The sequence below is a fragment of the Micropterus salmoides genome, unplaced genomic scaffold (genome assembly GCF_014851395.1).
Source record: "Micropterus salmoides isolate LMB-PRFRI ecotype aquatic unplaced genomic scaffold, ASM1485139v1 Ms_hic_scaffold_3, whole genome shotgun sequence".
Classification (NCBI taxonomy): domain Eukaryota; kingdom Metazoa; phylum Chordata; class Actinopteri; order Centrarchiformes; family Centrarchidae; genus Micropterus; species Micropterus salmoides.
The window spans coordinates 27,860,676-27,879,870 of NW_024042261.1; the positions used below are offsets into that span (position 1 = coordinate 27,860,676).

At 39.8% G+C, this 19,195-nt stretch overlaps 1 protein-coding gene across 7 annotated transcripts in view; it reads right to left on the reverse strand.

The window, feature by feature from the left end:
- The window catches only part of cadm1b (cell adhesion molecule 1b), a 146,226-nt gene that overhangs the window by 91,927 nt on the left and 35,104 nt on the right, over window positions 1-19,195 (reverse strand). Inside the window, exon 1 of one of the 7 annotated variants that reach the window (XM_038692594.1) lies at window positions 6,451-6,538. The exons of 5 other annotated variants lie outside the window; for them this stretch is intronic. The gene's annotated coding sequence lies outside the window, so the exon portion shown is untranslated. Of the gene's footprint in view, window positions 1-4,746; window positions 6,416-6,450; window positions 6,539-19,195 lie in introns of those variants that run through there. One more of the 7 variants, XM_038692595.1, reaches the window with a different exon arrangement.

Here is a 19,195-nt window from a genome sequence, read left to right on the forward strand (position 1 = left end):
CTTACTGTCGTCTCACAGAAAGGTTTCCAATCAAATGACATGCAGTTTATGTGGACTGGAGACTTTAAACGGCCCGTGGGTGATTTACTGTCCTGCTGTTCTCTCATTGTGTAGGGCTGACTTTTCCAGACTCAGTAGTACTACTGATATTATTTTCTTCATTACTCCTTACCAAAAATTGAGACATCTTTTATTCACTCGTCGGCCCAGTTACAGTACAGTCCAGCTCTCCTGCAGAGCGGCCACCCCATACTAGATTACTATAACAGCCTTTTTATTGTAAGATAAAAAGTGTTTATCTGGATATAATTAAGTAATACCCTGTTTAGCCTGCCTGCTGTTATCTTGCATTGCTCTGTGTACAATGACGCAGCAAAAAGACAAAAAGGCAGTGATTCGACAGACAAAAAGGCAAGCCGTGTCTTGAGCTTTAGGGAGCAAGCCCTTGTGTACATTTCCCAAGTGACTGCAGGTAAAAATGATCTCTGACACAATACATCCAGTGATAGCATCAGTATTGTCCATGGTCCTTGGTACAAATAAATGGAATAAATAAAAAATAAATTGTTGTCTGTTTATATATTTTAGCTCTGTGATGGACTGGCGACGTGTCAAGAGAGTACACTGCCTCTTACCTAATGTATGCTGGGATATGCTCCGGCCCCCTGCAACCCAGGATGAGAGGTATGGAAAATGGATGAATGGATGGATGGATGTTTCACCCCAAAGCATTAACTCACCACTGACTGGGTGGTAAGAGACTGATGCATTCTTCTAAAAAAAGACTTTCTAAAATACTGGCATGGACCAGGGAAAGTTTGCAAAAGGTATTTAAGTTCATGATTTATTTAAAAAATACCTGTACATCTGAAAACCAACCAGAGGCTGGCTCTCTGCATTGAATAAATGCATGATTTGGCTTCAGTTCTTAACAAGAATTGACACATTTTCAGACTTTAACTAAACTCTAACCTACGGAACTAAATTACCATTAATTTGCTGACAGTATATCATGCTATTAAACCATTTCAATAGGATATACATTTTTCCTGATAGCATAGCAACCAACCCAACTCTGAGTTACCCAGCAACAGCAATAGGGCGCAAGGGCTATAGGCCCAGCATACCAACTGCTTATCAACACATATGCTAATGTACCTTTAATGTTAGAAACAAAATTATGAATGAGATTCTAATTCAATAGCTGGCAGACACAAACATATTCTCTCACTTGATGGGAACCTACAGCTCTCACTCTGTGAGTAGTGTAGTGTGTTAATTGAAGTTTGAGCAACACAAACGTTGCACCATTCACCAACCTCTACTATAACCACATAGGCAGGCTTGTCAGATTTTGTCTGTACAAAAAATGGTTAAACATTTATGAGAAAAAAAACTTGGCTATTTTCTGAGATTAAAGTGGCAGCTTTATGAAAAATAAATACAGACAATACTATTTTTCATACATGCTTGTATTATTAAAGGCTCTGTACTCTATTAAAAGCAGGGTATGCAGATGTTAATAATAACACCCGTCACATATAAGTTACTTTTACCAAGCAGTATTCTGAGATACTTTTTCTGTTCAAAGACTAAAAGCATAAAAATTGTGGAAGAACTGCAGTAATTTATAAATGATTAAAATGTGACACATGCTTTCAAGTGGTCTGCTTTGTTGCAGTCCCTCATATCTGCTCAACTGTCTGAAAGCTCCACCTCTTCTCTTATGTCTGCACTGACTCTGGTCTTGTATTATTAATGACTGTAAAAAAAAAAAAAAATTCTGAGTTTTTTTCTTGGAAATGTAGGACTTTTATCTCAGAAAGTCTGATGAAATATTATCTGCATCTACAGTGGCCCTAATACACCCTTATAAAATTTTAGGTTTAGGACTTTCACATTGAATATCTTACTACAGTTAATTAAACAAAAAACTATAATAATTAACCCTGTTTTATTATAAAACAGTGACCAAGAAGCTGAAATACAAAAAAAAGTTTAAAAGCATATTGGTCTAATTTCTAAAATAAATGTGTCTTGACTTTCCTTAAGGATTCATTTGCTGGTTCTTGTTTTTAAATCATATACAGAATTTGATGACATACTGTATCTGCATTGAGACGAGCACTTTGCACTTACTCTGCATCCAACACAGGGGTGAGTAAAGCTCAGACCACTTACAGACGGTCTCACTACTCATTATATACTGCTGGCTGGTTTAAATTCCAACAATGCATCAAATTTTATGAGCTCATCAAATTTTTCACATGTAAAATCTTACAAAGGTTACTGGTTTACAGCCTTCAAATAAAAGTGGAGCATTGCATGAAGTACAATGACTCTGAAATGCAGTGAAGTTTTATCAAATGTAGATGTTCAAGTAAAGTACTACTAAATCAGAAACGTACTACAACCCTCCTACACCTCTCTATATGATCATTATAGCAAATATATAGGTTTTAGCATAATTGTATACTATTTTTACTATCTAGTAACTAAAAAAACTGTTCACATATGGCACACAAACACACACACACACACACACATGCGCACACATGCACATACATGCATGCATTCTCAACAAGACTTCTATGGTGCTAAATGTTCAAAATGTAATTGAGACATTTTTTGGGGAGGAAGTGGTAACATTTCTAATTAGCTGCACAGATGCAGTGCAGCACAGATAAAGGAGTCCCTTCAATTTTCCTTAATCAGATGTTAGAACACAAAGGCTGTCTGATAAGGATTATTCCTAAGACATTTCAATGATGACAGGCTGTGTGTAATGTGCATTTGCAGTATGGCATGCACTTATTAACACTAATCTATAGATTTCCTGTGGACATTAGATGGGTGGCTCACATATGGCACCCTGGAAAAAGATTAAGGGGGGAAGCACTTTACCACTTCTCAAATAACAAACATCCTGAACCCACAGCTAACAGTTACAGTATGTGATGAGAAAATCTTTTCAGTTTTACATATCCACAAATAAACTATGGTTTCACCGTTGCTTTTCTCACAAAATTTCTGCCTCTTGTTGTGCCTTAAGCAAAAAATCTTTTCCATCTCAATCCAGGCTGGGAGTGATGAGCCCTGCTATCCAGATTGAGGTGAGAGAAGGGTTGGTCTCCTGCCTCCAGCACCATCTGCTCCAAAGGGCCACTTTTAGACATGCTGAATAGACAATACTGTAAACTGCAAACTGCAAACACAGACGGTGATTATCAGAGCCATGACATCATCAATACAGACAGGGCAGGAGATAACCGGCCCTGAACCAACCTTGTATACTATCAGCGTATCCTATAAGTGACATCTTCTAAATCACTTCTTAAAACGCACCTTATTTCATCAGTCCAAATGTTTTTGTTCATGGTTCAACCACGAAAAGAACTTTGTAACTTTGTTGCTTTGAAAAGTGCTATATACATAAAGTTTCTTATTATTTATTATTATTATAACCTGATGTCCAGTTAGAACTCTCCTTAAGAAAAACCCATTAGACTCATCTTGAATAACTGCAGATCTGTTTCAAAAGCACCCTTTAGCATTAGTAAGTCTTCAGACAAAGTGCTAATGCCCCCATACTGGTGCCATATTTGATGCAATTAATCACACTGTGCTGATAGCTACAGAGATTTTGATTTTGTTAAAATGCTCTCAACTGGTTCCACACCATATCTCCTAACGGGAAGACTTTGTAAGTTTTGATGAACATGCTTATATTCCATATGGTGTTCCACAGGGTTCAACGCTTGGTCCACTCTTATTCATTACTCAACAACTCAACACAGTGTATATTATGCGGACGACATATAACTGGTCATATCTCTAGCCCTAATTAAAAATTTTAATAATTGAACAGACTAACAAAAAAAGTACAGTTTTGGACAACCCCAGCGACTGTCCGCTAATGTGTGATGTTATTCCTGTGTTTAAATGATATCACATGTAGCCATTTGGAACAACTATAAACACTTTAGACTTCCTACATGGTTCGACAACACGTCTATGAACTTGTTCTGATTAAGCATAACCCAACCTTTAGTAAGCACATTGAATATGTCAGTAAGAGCGTAAGAGCATATCTTGTTCTGTCAGATGCAAATAAATGTTTTTGTTTTTACCCCAAAACTGTGAGAAGGCTTCAGCTTGTTGGGCACAAAATGCCAGACAGCACTCATCATCCCTGCGTTAGCATGTTTGAATTGGTTTCCTGTCCAGAGAGGATTTTACTAGTTGTGAATGGTAATCACACCCTACCTTAGGTCATCAAACACTACAGCAACAAAGTAACATGGAAAGGCAGCAAACACGCAGCTTCTGTAAATTCTTTAAAGAAACCCTCACCCTAACCCTAATAAAAAATTTAACTATTTTGTCATTTTATTCACATTTTTATTCTTATTAAGATGTTCTGCATGTTCTGTTTGACACATTTTATTCTATTGATTTGTTTAAATGTTTTAGATGTTTTGAATCAACATGATGCAAAGCTTTTCTTAAATCTATTGTTTCCATAACAAAATGTTAAACGCTTCAACCTGAAGCCATCAACTGAAGCGAGAAACAACCAGAGCTTGCAAAGATAAAAATGGCTTTCGAGCTACTACATCAGAGCAGCAGCCCAACCTTTGAACCCAAGAACAAGAGATACCCAGCCTCAGAGGGAGTGGGAAGGGGAGGCTATTGACCGAGGGGAGAGACAGGGCTGCAGTAAGTGGGATCCGGGGTGTGAGTTACCGTGTCAGTGGGCTCATCTTACAGCCTCCCTGATGGACCACGGTGACGTCCCCCAGGGTCCAGATGGGATTCAGTGGTCAGCTCTGTGACAGCTGGTGAAGGGTGGTCAGCCCTCATGCATAATGGAGGCTCAGCAGACCACACCACAACCTGACTGCTGCACTGATGTGGAAGTAGTTCCATCTCAGTGTCAATTCTGCAGGGTTACTGGAATATCAACTGCTGTTTAAGCCCAAATCCCTTCTTTGAGCAGCAATTTTTATTTAAACATTGTTTTAAAAGCCAACAGAGCATTACATTTCAAGTGTTGATTGATATTTGACTAAGTTTAAACAAAATCTCTCACACTTTAGAACAACTTGTTTCTCATTTTCCTAGTTCTTCCCATTATTACCATGCCAATTATGACACCATTGCACTCAGCTAACAAAAGAGGTCTGGGAACATGGTGACGTCGCTACAGCAAACGCCAAGAGGGGCAAGAAACGAGCAGTCAGACGATCAGACAGGTTGTAAACAAGCGAACAGTTTATCCAGCTTATCTAAACCACTTATTTGGAGGTAAAACTGATGAGGTGAAACCAAAATGCTGATCCCTCATCACACTAAAAAATGTGTGTATATTCAACTACGATAAGTAAGTTGAACCAGGAAGTCGGCCTTAAATCTATAAACGCAACACTGACATATTATCAAAGTTGACATGGCGAATGTTTTAGTAAACACTTGCATATTTATACATCCATTAGCATTCATTGGGAATTGTGTTTGTGTCCACCTGATAAATAAGTCCAATATTCACTCTCCTTTTAGCGCTGCTTTTGGTCCCCACCAACTCCTGAGGTAAATATCTGGCTTTTTAGCTTATCTTATCTTAAAATGCTTCACTACGCTTACCAGCTAGTTGCTAACTTTAATTGACAGTGGAGATGGGTATTTTCAACTAAAAATACTAGATAGACTAGACTGAAAACATCTGCCAGTTGCAGATGAAAACAATGCTGATGAAGGTGAATGAAAACAGTAAAGCAACAGTAAAACTGAGGGCTGAAAAACCAAAACAATGAGCTAAAATATGCTCTATTCACGCTTTGTAGAGTTTAGTGTAGCTGCAGTCGGATAATAATTCGCTGTGGGTTTGTCGTTATATCTAGTCAAATAACCAATTGTTATTATGATAACATTGATTATACATTTCCTCATTTCGCTGAAACCTTTTCCAGAGAAACCTACAATAGCTATTTATGTCAGAGGTTCCCTGTCTGGAACAACTAGGAGTTAAGTGTCTCAGGGACACATTGGTGGTTCAGGTGAGCACACCCAAAACATAGGTTGCAATGCACAAGAAAACTGTCTGCAGCAATAATTAAGGTAATAATTTTACTTAATATACTATAATTAATACATTTTCTCTTTCAGGTTTTGTTTAAAACCTGTCTGATTAGCTGATGGCTCATCTCAACAATTACCTTGGTGAATTAGTATTAACAGTATGAATAATTGCAGGACAGAAGAAAATCAAACCCAGGTAGGTATGAAACTGGAATTTCCCTTTTAAGAAACCTAACTGGATAAACTGCTGGGTGTGAGCAGTGTAGCTCAGAGCTTTACATTTCCCAGGCTCCGAGTCCTCGCTTGTCAATGTGTTGAGGAATCAGCGCTACCAGCTATTCTGTTGTGAATGGACACACTGCAGTACATCACCTCAATCAGTCATCCCAGCCCTCGTAGGCAGCCACCACGACAAGTGACCCAACCCCCATCCCCAACACAGCAGCGAGAAAGTGCTTACCTAGGAGAAAAAGACAGAGAGGACATTAAATCAGTGAGCATAATATTCTTGTGAGCTGCGGACTCGCTTTCACAGATTAGCCAATCTCTCCTCTGCACAGTGTACTGCCACAGAGTTTTAACCCTCTCTTGCTTCAATTGAAATGGAGAGAGGGGAGATTATCCCATATATTCTGGTGCTCAGCATTTTCCAAAGTGTCTAAATACAGGCGGAGGTCGATGCACATGTGTGTTTCTCAGAGAACAATTGGAGTTTATAAAGAACAGTGTAAAAAAACGTAACAAAAAGAAGAAAAAATATGGTGGTAAAGACTGTGGATCTGCTATCTTATTTATCTGAATATTCACAGAGCAGGAACTAATGTACAAGGAGAAGGATGAAAATGAAAAAGGCAGGTCATGGAGATTTAATGCTTTAGCCTTGGAGGGATTGAGCTCTGCATTCAGTCCATAGCCATGTGTGAAGTGTTTTTCAGTCAGCTCGATCAAAAGACAAGGGTGTCCTCCAATGCCGGATGTTACATCACACAGCTTCATTCTTCACACTCTCTTATCCATTTCTCTGCTTATTTGTACCCATTTAAGTCCAGCAACCTAACAGCCAGTGCACCAAGCCAAGCAGGCACACAAACAAGCTAATGAACAGTAGGAGGAAGGATGCTGCACAACTACTGAGACACAATAAATGCAGATGCATGCCGTATGTGGAGGACTTCACTGAATGGGGTCTTGATCAGTGAAGTACCTGCTGTTGACATACTGTAGTAGGGAAAAAAATAAACTAAGAAAGTACAAGTGGTTTGTATGCTTAAGAAACAATAATGAATGTAAAACAGGATTTGACCATCTGCAGCAATAAACATTCTACTAACCCCCCGAATTAAGCAAGCAATATATATATACACTTATATATATATACAAATATGAGCATTGTTGTTATCTATGAAGCATGAGCAAAAGTAGGGTCAAGTTAACCCGGTACCCAGTTGGCTGATATGGGTTCATCTTTGAACGGGATTCCATCCTTCGTTCTATTGGACAGTGGACCCCAGGTGCTTCAGAGATGCTGTTGTTTTTGTTTTTTTTAATTGGAAGAGCAGGACAAAGATCAACTCACGCAGACAGACTGGTCCTTGGTGGGTCAATGGTTAGGAGGAGTTCAAGGTTGTCCACCTGAGTTGGTCTCCCTTAGTGGGAACCAGCAACTGCCCATTCAGTAGAATTAGAATTAGGCATTGGCTTTCTGTGGGCTCTGAAAAGACACAGATGATCTCCAGACAAGGCCACCTTTTGACATTATTCCCTTAACGCCTGAATTTTTTTACAATAAAAAAATTAAAAATAATAATTTTGTGTTTTCATTCAAACTGATGTTAAATTAAGTGAAGATTGTTAATTTGTCTATAGAACATAGAAAAGATATAAATTTAGGTATGTGTAGGTATGATGCAAATTAGCGACAACAGGCATAAACGAGAAACCAGGGCCTGCAAAAGGTTCCTAGGTATGTATCGAATTTGCACCAACAGGCATTGGGGGAATCCATGTGCTATCTTGGCTTGCAGTCTGCAAGGAAGAGGTATGACGCAATTCGCAACAATCGGCGTCAAGGGGTTATAATATTTATTCCAGAAATAATGAGATATCTATCCAATGATTTCTGCTAGAAAGCCTTTCTGTACATTTAGCAGTAAGTAATCTCTGTACTTCAGTGTTCTTTCCAGCGTCTTCCACCCTAGTTTTACCGTTGTCAACACTTCACAGAGCAGCTCTGTCGCTGTTCTTCTGTGGCCTTGATGTAATAATCAAAAAGAAGGACAGATTCTAATTTTCCAGCCTTGAGTGGTGTTAAGTGCAAAGATTGTTTTCAGCTTTACAACAAGCTCTGAACCATGAATCTGCAACAGTAAGCTGAGCTACCGACCAAGGTCACAACTTTATCAAAGTTATACAAGTGCAGATAGAGAGTGGTTATCTGCAGCATACTACAAATATGGTATACTGATGATAATATACTGATGATAGTTAATAAGGTTGGTGATATAATAATACCACCAGACAGTATACATGTGTCTACCATAAGAGATTCTGCCATACTGTTTATACCAAGTTGTCTTTCACTGTAATACTGTATATCTGGTTGTGTTGTGTCAATGAGCAGAACTGCTTTATGGTAGTATTGGATGTTTTTAAAATATGATTATTTGCATCAATGCGATGAACAATCTTTGTTTAAATGTTTTTATTGGTCCACCCAAAAACAGTGGAAGCCAATTTCTGGTAGAAAAAAACAAAACAAAAAAACATCATGATGAACATAAAAATCCTCTCTCAATCTGGTTCAGGTGCTTACAATGAACTTTTCCATCTTATTCAAAATCTATGTAAAATGATACATGGGGTATTAGACTATTTTATCCATATCACCAACCTAATAGTAAATTTAATTTTAGGACATTTGTTAAAATAGTTTTAATATAGTCAAAGTCTTCATAATTTTTCTAGTTTTCATTCGTCTCAAAAATAGAATAAAGAATAAAGCAAACCAACTTGTTCTTAGCAAATTAATGCAGTTGTGTATAACTACTTGCTGACTGCACTGACATTGACAGATCCATGTCAAAATAGCTGTGTGTGCAAATAGTTTTATCTCCAGTTAATGTATGGAAAAGTCAGGTTTGTCCATTTGACCATTAATTAACAATACAATAACTGATTAAATAATGAATCCAAATCCTAAAGCAATTACTTCACCACTCTAGGTTTCTGCGTTATGCTTATGCTGTATTTAAAAATACATTTACATTATTTAATTAATACAATATGTTGTGTGTGTGCAGATCTGGTGTCTGGATAAACTGACACTCTGCTGAGGAGCTGCATTCAATTGAAGTTTTAAAAAAAAGCGCTTGTTTGGATTTTTCCTCAGGCAGTGTTATGCAAAACAAGCCTCTGAACCCTGTCGATAGTGCCCTCAGTTTTGAACTGAAGACTTTGAGCTCGCCTAGGGTTGCCAATCCGCAGCACACACTTACAATTTGCTCCTGTGTCAAAAACAAAGACATGAAGAGAAAATAACAATCCAAAGCTGCATAATATACAAAGGCATGGAGGCAATACTGAGTGGCACGGGCAAGATGGCACTGGGTTTGGGCAATGTGCAGCATTTTAAACCGCTAGAGCAGCTTCATTATTTTAGAAGGTTTCATCCCAAGAGCTGCAGCTCCCCATGGATCACATCAGTGTCAAGTCATCATCTGTGACAGCAAATGACAGCAAAATGCACAGCAATGACAAGCTGCCCTGTGGTTCTAGTTAAAAAATTCAACATCTTCTGACAATGAAGTTAGACCGCATCAATTATCAATTTCACTTAATAGTGGAGGAGAAATTGAATTAAAAAAGAGTCATGGCTGACCACAGGATACGAAGAGATATTGTTCTTGGCAGTCGCATTCTATTCATTCATCATTGACGTAAAGGTAATAGGACTTCAGAGCTGTACTAATGACCAACGACATCCTCTCTGTAAAATAGATGAAAGGTGTGCCATTATGGGGTGGACTCATGAGAGGAGAGGCCATGCGGCTAATGACTCATTAGAGACATCTATAGCCAGACAGGCTGGGAGCCAAAAGGCCAGGAGTCCTTTTTAAAGACTCAATACCCCAGCTGACACTAATTGTAGCCGTCAGGATAGCATGGATTTTCATCGCAGATAATAACAGTCTGCTCCCCTGACACATCTTGGCCTGTTACCCACAACTGGCACTGCCCAGGTCTGCCAGGCGTGCTCAACGGTGTCTCCTACCCCAAACACTTGATGCACAACAGCCTGATAGTCCAACCACCATAAAACAGCCAGTGCCCGGTACAGCGATGATGGTTTTAAATCTGATAAGCGGGTAAATGTGAGCCACCCGAGAATGAGATGCAGCAGTGAGGGTGGCCTAAAGAGAAATGCCAGAGAGAGTAATTTTTTAATATTCTCGTTGCATCATTCAGCTCCTGCAAGCACCTGCAGTGTTGAGCAGACACATCTCTCATTTGGACAGAGGCAAAGCGGGATGTTTTATGGTCTAGGCATACTTCCTGTCACTGTGCTAATGTGATTCACTTCCAAAACAGTCAGAGGAAATGAGAAAAGGCTGCTCTTTCCCATCCTTGCAGCACTCAGACATGATACACATGGGTCTTTAGAATGCTAGCGGGGGGGAAATACAAAAACCTTTCATGATGCATTGACATAAGGGGAGGAGAGACTTACCACTGACTGCAGCAGCAGCAGCAGCAGCTTGAGATTCTTGATGCTAGATTTGACTGTTAGAGTAGAAAATGTGGAAGAGAGATTGGTGGCAGTTCATTACACTGGTCTCACTCAGCACAGTTCAGCACTGTGACTGTGCTGAAATTAAGTCGCACTATATAAGTGTTGACTGCTCATTTCCTCAACTGCCGGACTGTGTTTGAGGCTTTAGGTGATATTTTATCATTATATTCTATCTTGTTTTATATTTGATATTTGATTATGTTTTTGAAAAAATCTTCACCTTTTTATGATTTTCTCCCTTTTCAATTTGCTGTTCTTTGTTCTTAATTGAAATTCAAAATGTCCTCCATGTTTACCTGCTGTCTTGATATGTCCAGTATTCTGCTCTAACTAACTCTATACTGTTTGTTAGTGTGTGTGTGTGTTTATATCCCAGTGGGGACTTGCACACTAGCCCAGGGGGACTTGGACACCAGGTGACTAAAATTTAGGTCCCCATGGGTAGAGACTGAGGGTTTGAGGGTTAAGACTTGGTATTAGGGTTCAAGTTACTTATTTTTATATATCTCCTTTCAAGGTACCCAAGGCAGCAACAAAGAGGGGGGGTTGGGGGGTTGTGTTTAGGGCCTAAAGGCATCAATGAAGAGGTGTGGTTTGATATGCTTTTTGAACATCCTCAAAGAAGTTGTGGTGCGGCTCTCAAGTGGGAGTTTTTTCCAGAGTGTGGGGGCAGCACCAGAGCAAGATCTGTCCCAAAAGACCGGGGTCTGGAATGGCGGATGGCAAGCAGATCCTTGTCACTGAGGTTAGCTGTGTAGTTGTGATGGCAAAGGTTAGGGTAAGGGGCTAGGGAATACATTATGTCAATCAGATGTGTGTGTGTGTGTGTGTCACTAATCGGTTCATTGAGAAAATAATTGTCAGATTAACTGATGAAGCAAATAATTAGTTGCAGCCATTTCCAGTTGCTTCCATTTTGCAGTTTATTGCTATCGCCATTAAGCTACTTTCAAGGAACCTGGAAGACCTTGGAAAGCTGCACATCTTGATTATTGATTTAAACACGAGGCCTCTGTATTAAAAATTATAAGATTCTACCTGTCAATCAAGGTCAAATATGTTACCTTAAAGAAGTGCCAATAGCCTATTAATTGGAAAAAGAAAGGGAAAAATATACTTCTCATCTCAAATTTTAACCATTACGTAACTCAGTTTAAGAGCATACTAATATGTTTGTGTAAGAATACTTATGCTCACTATTATCTATGTCTGTATGCATGAGCTCATTTGCATGCCTCAAAAGACTTAATAACAGCTCCAATGTAAAGCACCTCATGTATCCAGAAAGTAGTCTTATTCATTCATGTGTTCATTCACAGTAAAAAATCATACCAATGTCAATAGGTGACACCACAATCATGTACTCGCCTCCTCTCTAAAATACTGCTACAAAGCGGAGGAAGCTTTGTGTCTAATAAACCAGGTGTGCTTGTTTTTTAAAGTGCTTCCAACGGCGAATTAAAACATGCCACCTCAGTCAACCATCTCAATGAGAGGAAACAAATCCATAACCACTGGCTTTAAAAGGCCACAGGACCAACAAACCTTTTAAAAGACCAAAAGAGGTGTAAGCTGAGAAACAAAGGTCAATCTAATATGGACTTCTTTAACGATTGTTTCTCTCTTTGACTAATTCCCAGAGGCAAAAAAAGAAAGACAGGAGGGAGGGGAGGGAGGGAGTGAGGAATGAGCCAGTCATCTTGTCCACTCTCTCCGCTTTCCTCTGCCTATTGAGAATATGTCTTACACCACAAAGATCCCACTGGGAATTAAACCAAGGTGAAATTTTCTCCCACCTCTTAAGTCCTCTTCAACTAACGTTAAAATGGCTCTTTAAGGAAATGTTCGCAATTCTCATAAATATTTCAAGATATGACACTGTAATGATAGCGGGGGCGAGGCTAGCCCTGCCTCATATCAGCTATTACTAGGCTAATCTAAACTCCCTATGAGGATTTCTAGATTTAATTTAGGTATTTGGGGATGATGCTTGGCAGAGACAAGGGCCATCCATCTTCTCTTAACAGTCCTAATCTTTATAGAGGCTCCAGACTTCAGGTAGTGCATGTGATGGATGGCACCCCTGGCTGAGGACAGTCCATTAGTAGGAAGAGAAACCACAAAGCCAAAGCCCAGTTACACTGGCTTAAGTGCAATTCAGAGGTAGTGGCAGCTCTGTATACTACATTACCAGAGAAAAAAACAATGTTTTGCAACAAACGTCCACCTCGGTTAACCATCCCCACTGCCCCTCATAGGTTCAGATTATTGAACTTGAAGCCTGCAGAGAGTTTCACCTCGACTGCCACAGAGCTCAGCAGCCATTAAAGAAGAGTAACTCTTAACTCGTTGAGTATTATTCTGACTTGGGGCAACAATCACTGAATAAGAGGCGACTAGAGTGCATGTACTCTAAACTTCATTTTGAAGCTTCAATCACGGAAAAGACATGTTCAATAGTTTAGCCCTGAAATAGCAAATAAAAACTTCTCAACTCTGACTGACAGAGCTCTTGATACAGTAGGTTGATTGACAGTGCGTGTCAGCTCAGTCAGTATTTGATATCAGTCGAAGTTAAAGTTTTTTTCATGACAGACAGACGGAAACTAGGTCTATATTTTATATTTCAGAAAGATGTGTAGGTGGTTGGAAAAAAATTATATTTTCTGCCTGGAGGACCTAACCTTCAAGGTTTATGATGTATGCCGCTATTCTGTGTCTGTTTTAAAACCCTTCAAGCGTTAAATCAAACCCAACTTTGAATTTATCAGTGATGCAAATTTGTGTATCCAGAAATCTTTGTGACCTTGTACCGTGTGGCATTATAGGGATGACGTTACATAAACAGAAAATAAACAGAAAAACAAACTTTGCTCGTTAATCAGTTCAAGTAAAGATGATGTGCATTTACTCTCCCCATGATGTCCAATTAAGAGTCGTGTTTATCACTGGAGCTCTGCAGCGGAGCTTTTTACAGGTACCGACTGCTGCTGCCACCACTTTTATCTGCACAGACAGCAGGACACCAGTTCAAAACAAAAACATGGATTATGTATAAAGTAAAGGGGGGGAAAAAGTCTCATCCATATTTGCAAAGACTTGTTTGTTAAATCATTCTGAGCAAACACAAAAACACTGTTTATCACACATTCATTTGGCATTATAGCAGGCTTCAGTGAGTTTCAACGGAGTAAATAAAGGGAAGATAAAATGCAGTAATCCATCACAAATCATCTCAGGCCTCCTGTCATCTCACACAGCATGCTAGCCTGCCTTGGCTTTAATTAAGTTATTCGGGAACTGCTGACAACAAAATAAATAAAGAAATGGAAGGAAAATAGAGAAGAGTGTGAAGTATGGGGAGTTTCTATGGAGACCTGAAGCATCTGGCTTGATCCCAATAATTTGTTCTCTGCTGTCTTCATCTCTTTTTCTGTCTCTCTCTCTCCCTCTCTTTCTCTCTCTCTATCTCTCCCTCACAAATTTATACACAAAAACTCATTTTTCCTCACGCCGATATCCCCTCGATGGCGCAGAACTTATAAGTTTGATTGTAATCGCTGTCATTGTTCAAACATCACATTATTTCGTCACATCAAGGACATAATGAATTCTTTAAAACTGCAATTTTTTGTGAGTTTTCTAGAACCATGATGTTCTGTTTGGGGCCCTCTCCAACATCTAAAACAACACACTTGCTTTATCACCTTCATACTCCATGACTTTAACGAATTTTATGAGAATTGATCGTAAGTATGATTTTTGACATGTTTTCGAAAGTCTGCAACAGAAAATTACATTACTTTTGTTTCAAATGTCTTGAAGACTCAAGCAGTAAAACATGGTTAAATTTAGTGAAGGTTCATATGGTCTGTATCTGGGATTGTTGTTGACAGTAAGTTTTACACAATACTATCCCACCTAAATTCCAAATAAGTATAAATTTTGATCGCGTTTTACATCAGCAATGTAAATGTAAGTTAAAATACTTTGCATTTCTGTTTGTTAATTACTTTTATTTCTTAAAAGGAATATGCATTTTGTTCATGCATACCCTGTCTAACATATAAATCATGATATCTTTGCGTAATGGGCGTCATAATAATAATTTTTGGTAATTTCCATATTTTCCATATTTTATATTCCGTTTTCTACGTAAAATCTTTCACTAGGGTCAGAAAACAAGAATATTTAAAGAAATTTTTCAGCTATTTTTTATTATTTTTAAGCAACACAAACAAAAAAGATAAATTCAAGTAATTACAAAAACATAAAATTAAAAACATACTTCATTCCTGAACACCATATGTGATGAAATGTATTGCTGTTTCTATGCATGGGGGGGGGGGGGGGATAATACTGTAAGAAATGAACAAACTGGACTGATTTTATTGAGCAGATGTGGTCGGATCTGTCACTGTTTGCTGCCTGCTGTCAAACAAACCCATTAAACAAAGGAACATCAGCCAAATTCCGCAGTGCAAGAGATAATACAAAATTCAAAACCTTCTCTACACGGTGTTTCTATCATGTGGTTCACAGGTACCTGTATTTCAAGCTAGAAAGTGTACAGCAGGATATAATGGTGTAAAGTGCTAAACTCTGCCACTCTACAGTATTCACTCTCAATTTGGACAGTGAAGGAGCAACACCTTTTAAAGCCTGAGGCTTGTTTCAAAGCAGTGATGGAAGAGGTCATAACAGCCTCTCTACAGCTGATTTTAGGAAGAAGGAAGAGAGGAGGATGATAGATGGGTGAACCTTATTTTGACCTAAAGGAAAGCAGAACGCAATGTAAACTGTGTTCTAGGCTGTCCCAGAATTCTAGGCTGTCCCAGAATTCATAAGAAGGTGAGATTAAAGTTCACTTATCAACTTGAAGGTTCAGATGTGCTTCAGGAGTTTTATGCCATGGTCAATTTAAGATACTGATTAGTTTGTGAGTGGTGCAATCTGCTGTAATGTTTTAAACTAGTATTAAATCATGCTACTCAATTGTTAGCTAACATGTCCTTTCCTGCAGCACAGGTTAATATTACAGTATTTAATCCCCTTAAAAACATTTCGTAGGCCTGAAATTGCAAAGGCATTTTTATGTCCTAAACAGGAATAAAACTACTCTTCATAGGTTGTGCTGACTTGACATGAACAATAGTGTAATGACTAAGTTTGACCAAAAGGAATGTGCACTGTAATAAAAAGATTGATTTTTGACATTTTTTAGGGAATCCTGTGGGTCAACAGATTCCTGTGAGATTCTGGGACTGGGATGTGAAAGTCAACAGGAGCAGGCAGGGTATCAGGGAATCAAAGATCTGTATAAGTATGCAGTCCTAATATGAAATGGGGTAGGCCGGGAGTCACTCTTCCAGGACTGAGAAGGGACAGGAGTATTTTTGTGGAAGTGGGATAGGACAGGAGTGAAAATCCGTGGCGCCCCCAGAAATCTTTCCTAGGGGTGGCCCGATGGGGCCACTGAAAAACCTGGGGTGGCACACTAAAATCAAAAGCCATAACTAAATTTCAGGAATTGTATTATGCAGTATATGATGTTCCGATCAGTGATAGGATCGCTTATTAACGACTGAAAGGATGATCATTGGTTTTTCATGCTGATATTAAGGCGATTTTAACTAACTCACTATCAGAACCAAGATAACATAAAAACAGTCTCTAGAATCTGCACCACACTGCAGTGTTTCCCATTCATTATTGATTTATTTATCCATTCATGATTTATTTCTGGCGACACGACATGCCACAATATCAATGCTGACCGCCACATACTACATACTATTTAATATGAGTAAAATCATAATTCATTGTGGAGCTGCATGCAGCGCATTGTTTCACTCAGCACCTCTGCTTGCTCGCTAGCTCCCTCTCTCTCTCTGTCTCTCACACAAACCCATTGAAATGGAGCCTTATGTTTATAGAAAAACTAATACAATGAAGTTAACTCTGAGAAGTTAGTCTATCTATTTTCTTAACACAACGCTGTCAATACCGGAGACGGATATGTTAACGTTAGAATACTGCTGGGTTGTCGAAGTTGACACGCTGTACACAGCTGCTATCATTTGCACCCTCCTTCACCCCGCCGCACTAGCGCGGCGCCACAGTTACAGGGTAATAATGTGGGGAAACCAGGGGAAACACTGTGCTATGTATTTACAGATGTTTCTGGTGGTTTCTCTTAAACAATGTTGTTGCGTTTGACCTTCTTTTCTTCATCCCCTGTAGTTTTGTTCTTCTTGGATCTTGTGGCTGTTTTCACAAAGGTCCATTTAGGGTATCTACAGGCTGTAAGTGCCCCGTTCAAGTGGTTCTGTTCCTTCTCTCTGGCTTGGGCGCTTGTTGGTATGTTTTTCGCTCTGTGGTGCAGTGTTCTCATGACCCCTAGCTTGTGCTCCAGTGGGTGGTGGGAATCGAAGAGTAGGTATTGGTCTGTGTGTGTGGGCAACAACATTGTGATTCCATACGTGTCTGGAGTATCACAGAAACTCAGGAGGATTTTCAACAAACACAACATCCCTGTGTTTTTTAAACCCAAGAACACACTAAGACAGATACTGGTACACCCCAAAGACTGCACACCCAAACACAAGAAAAGCAATCTAGTGTATGCGGTCCAATGCAGTGAGGAATGCACAGACCTGTATATTGGGGAGACTAAACAACCACTACACAAACGCATGGCTCAACACAGAAGGGCCAACTCCTCAGGTCAAGACTCTGCAGTCTACTTACATCTGAAGAACAGAGGACACTCGTTTGAGGACCACCAGGTGCACATTTTAGACAGAGAAGATGGATGGTTTGACAGAGGTGTCAAGGAAGCCATCTACACCCGGGTTGAGAAGCCGTCATTGATCAGAGGAGGGTTTCTACGCCACCACTTATCCCCCACTTACAATGCTGTCCTTTCATCACTTCCCGGGAAACTCAACAAACGTAACCTATTGGCCTCAGGTGAAGACACCAACGATGGTCGTTCAGTCTTGGCCACCGGTAGTCCTAACGACTGTAACGACTGTCGTTACAGCAACCAGGAACACTAACGAACCAGCGGTATCGACGATCCTGGCAAACGACCCTACTGAGGTTAAATAGCTGAGTTTCCCAGTTACTTACTGACTAATGTCCATAGACTAAAACCAGTTCAGTTAACATTTTGAGTTCCATAAAAAATCCTGTTTTAATGTGTTATGTATGTGTTAATTGTTCTTCAAATACACTAGTTGACCTTTTCCTTAAAAAAACAACTACAGCTTTTGTTGGAGTGCACAAGCTGCAAAGTACAAAACATTTACTGGGAACAAGCCTACTCAAGATTACAGATATCATGGAGCATAAATATTTTTATTTTATATTTGTTGTTGTGGCAGCCCGGCTGACGGTGAGTGTCCTGGTTTTTTCTCCTTTTTATCAGTTATTCCGCTTTTTCCTTGGTTTTCTGTTCCCTGCCTGCCTCCCTGTGTTTTCTCCCCTGTGTGCTCTCTCTCTCCCTCTGCTCCTGAGCCCAGCCTGCACCTGCATCTCATCAGCCACCTCGTCAGCCTGCCACACCTGCCAGTAATCACCTCATACCTGCCTGTATTTCAACCCCGGTTCTCCACACTATCCTGGCTTGATCATTGTTGCTCCATACCCGATGCTACCTCTGTGTTCAGGCTTTTCATGTTTCTTGTTTTTTCACATTTTCCCTGTGCTTTGTCGCCGTCACCTCTAACCCTGTCTCTCTGTTTCCCTCCCAGGTTCACTCACCCTCGTCCTCCGTTCAGTCGGCTGGGCTCATCCACCGGCCCTCTCCTCCTCAGACTACCCCCACGGCGTCCTCCCTGTTCTCCCACTGCTCCTCGCTTCCTCGGCCCCAGTGTTCCCTGGCTCCCTGGCCCCCAGTCTTCCTGGTTCCCCATGCCTGTGTTTCCCCGACATCCACCTCTCTCTCCTCTCCAGTCCCTCTACCCCTTTATCCCTCAATAAACCTCCTTCCCTCAGAGTGCTGCTTTTGGGTCCTCTCTGTCCCCACACCACACAACCCTATAACAATATTAGACTAACTGAAATATACATATGTCTGTACAGAGTTGTGTCATTAACTATACAACTTTATAAAAATGGTTTCAAAACATAGATGCCAGTAAAATTACAATACACTCTTGCCACTGTTTTTAACATGTCAACAAACGGCATAGCTCCACCGAGAGGAGTTAATTTACACAAGTTACAGTACCACTGTCACAAATCTAAATTAAGAATGCAATATTTAAGCAGACACAACCAAGCTCAGATAAAATGAGCCTACAGGGCCATAAGCAAAGAGCA